Source organism: Apis dorsata, unplaced genomic scaffold (assembly GCF_000469605.1).
Source record: "Apis dorsata unplaced genomic scaffold, Apis dorsata 1.3 scaffold_347, whole genome shotgun sequence".
Taxonomy (NCBI): domain Eukaryota; kingdom Metazoa; phylum Arthropoda; class Insecta; order Hymenoptera; family Apidae; genus Apis; species Apis dorsata.
Window position 1 is genome coordinate 345,147 of NW_006263614.1, and position 2,972 is coordinate 348,118.

Below are 2,972 nucleotides of genomic sequence, written 5' to 3' on the forward strand. Positions count from 1 at the left end.
GTAAATTTAATTTAGATATAAGTATTTTATAAAATAAAAATTGTTTTGAATAAATAAAATATATAATAAAATATTTTGAATAAATAAATAAAAGTTGATTTTTTAAATTTATTTTTGTTGCAAGAATATTTATATCTGTCGTCATGATTTAATTACTTTTTGTTAATTTGAGAAAAAAAATGTTTCGAATAAAATTGGAATAAAAAAATTTCTAAGATTCCATATTGTTGTAGCTGATGTCAAAACAAATGATGTTCAAATGATTCTTAATAAATGATTAAATCAAGGAAAGCAGAATTATTTCATTTCAAAATGGTTATCTTTAAAATGGAAAACATTAACATATTCGTACACAAGACAAAAAATAAAACAAATTGTTCAATGGCGTCGTATCTCTGTAATTATATCAAATTCGAACTATAAATCCATTTTCTTATTGTAAACAGAGTTCGATGAAGTAAGCTTGTTGCTGTTATAATATTAATCTAATATTAATCCCAAATGATCTTCAACGACTATATCAACAAAACGGATGCTCATCTTACAACACCTTTCCAATATAAAATAAAATTTAGAGAACATTATGGTTAGGCATTCTTAGATTTATTTTTTGATCACTATGAATTGAATTGGTTAGATTTTTTTTTTATAATGTTATTTATAATCGAAAAACAACGAATTGTTACTCAGACAAAAAACTTTATTTATAAAAAAACGAATTATATATTTATTATTCAAGATATAAAGATAGATTGAACAAATTGTTTTATTTTTTTATTCTATTTATTATGCATGAATCCCATGTTATTAAGATAATTATTTTGAATAATTATTTCATTAAATGAAATGCTCGACTTGGTCGATATTTTTTCATTCAAGGTTACTTAAAGGTCATGGTACAATACATTCGTCCTGGCATTAATTTACACACTATTAAAAAAATAGTATAATATTTTTATGAATGAATTAATGTGAAATACAATTAATTATTTTTTTATGGAATAATCAGATGAAATACAAAATTGAACATACAATTATAATAACTTGAATACATAATTCTAAAAATATTAAGGAATATATTTTTTAATTTAAAAAAAAATTTTAATCATTGCTAGATATTATTACGGTATTAGTGTTGCTTTTTTCTCGAAAGAACAAATCAAACGATAAGCGAGATATAATAACAATAATAGTTTTATTTAAAAATGTTAGATGCAATAATCATGAGACGTAAAAACTACTCGACAAAAAATTAGATACTTTAGCAATTTAGAAGAATGCACAATCAGATTAGTTTTTATCTTATTTACTCGCAATTACTCGTATAATTAAAAAAAATGCAATATCACATTATTATATCACTTTATCTCGCACCATTATCTTTTTTATATATACATTGAGAAATATTTTTCAAAACGCAACTTCCTTCAAACTCGCTATGTAACGCGATACGTATATGGTATTATATCCATCCATTTTATTATATACAAAAAATTTCTTTCTTCTCCTTCACGTTAACGTCAATTGCTCGCTCATTGCTCAATATTTCCCAAAGTTACAAACAAATTGCTCTCGATTTGTTCTCGTCATCGCGCGAATGACGAAACATCGATAACAAATTGTTGCAAATATCCCCGATACGAATTCTTTTAAACAACGAGCAACAATGACTCGCTCAAATACGTACATTTCTAGCGGGGCTTGATCCCATCCGTGTTATCTAAATGTCTCAACGAAACATTTCCACAAAAACGAGACGCGATAAGATAAAAAGCGTCAAAGTAATATCAAGAATTTCTGCAATGCAAACACTCGGATAGAGAAAGATCGCGATCGAATTGCGTGACAGAAAACACGATATACGTGAACAGAACGTGCCCATACCTTATTCTACAAGAAGTACCAATTCTTATCGAGCAAAAAAAAAAAAAAAAAAAGAACAATTTTGAACATTATATAACAACTCATTATTTACAAAATATTATATTTCGATATAATATTATCTCGATCAATTATGAAATTAATTAATTATATATATATATATATATATCTTTGATAAAACAAATTTTAAATTTCACTTTATATAAATCTTCTTTACAAAGACATTATCAAAAAGAAAAATATTTATCCATTATGATCAATTCTTTTATAGTTTCTAAAAAAAAATTCAGCTTTCGAAGAAATTAAATTAAAAAAATTCCTTGCGTAATTTTTTTTTTTTTTTTTTTTTTCAGGAAAAATAAATCGAGTCGGAACGGAGATAGATCGAGTTAAAAATAAAATGGCAACGGACCTATTGAATGACGAGGAAATTTTTCCTTTTTCCGCAAAGAAGAATGAATGACAGATCGATGAACGCGTTAAAAATAAAATGGCATTGGGGCTTCTCTCGGACATTATTTAGTAGGCATTAAATCGTTAAAGTTTCTTTTTTTTTTTTTTCTTTCTTTCTTTCTTTCCTTTTCCCCGTACAGAATAAAAGATAAATGGATAAAGGAATTAAAAATAAAACGACCTTAGAAACGACAAAAGAATTTACATCGAAGACACGAAGAATGGAATCGAATTCTAAACCTAGTGGTCTCGAGCAATTGCGAATAATACGTACAACGAAACAGCGTTATCTTATCGCTGCAGACGGATCGAGAAATGTATTTATACTTGCGGCAAACAGATAGGCCGGCGAGATGATAGGAGATAAGGAAGAAGAAATCGGAGTCGCGCAGATTTTTTTACACCTCTTTGGTTCAACAATTGTCAACTCGATAACGTTGCATATATTTAATAATCTTTCACCGTGGTTTAACGCGGTTGATTCACGTTATTTAAGAAGGCTTAAACAGAAGGCTTCTCGTCCGATAACGATCACGCGAATCGGCCATTTGGAATCTCATGAATTCGTTCGAATTCGAGATTCGAATTTGATGATGCTCTCGTTCAGGAGAAGGAAGAAGAAAAAAAAAAAAAAAAAA

At 27.4% G+C, this 2,972-nt stretch overlaps 1 protein-coding gene and 1 long non-coding RNA gene across 2 annotated transcripts in view; both read right to left on the bottom strand.

The window, feature by feature from the left end:
• LOC116185956 overlaps positions 1–2,077 on the bottom strand; it is a 9,536-nt gene extending 7,459 nt beyond the window's left edge. Inside the window, exon 1 of the long non-coding RNA XR_004150854.1 lies at positions 2,063–2,077. This is a non-coding gene — a long non-coding RNA (uncharacterized LOC116185956). The remainder of the gene's footprint in view (positions 1–2,062) is intronic.
• The window catches only part of LOC102671175 (lysine-specific demethylase 3A), a 69,423-nt gene that overhangs the window by 18,177 nt on the left and 48,274 nt on the right, over positions 1–2,972 (bottom strand). The window lies entirely within an intron of this gene.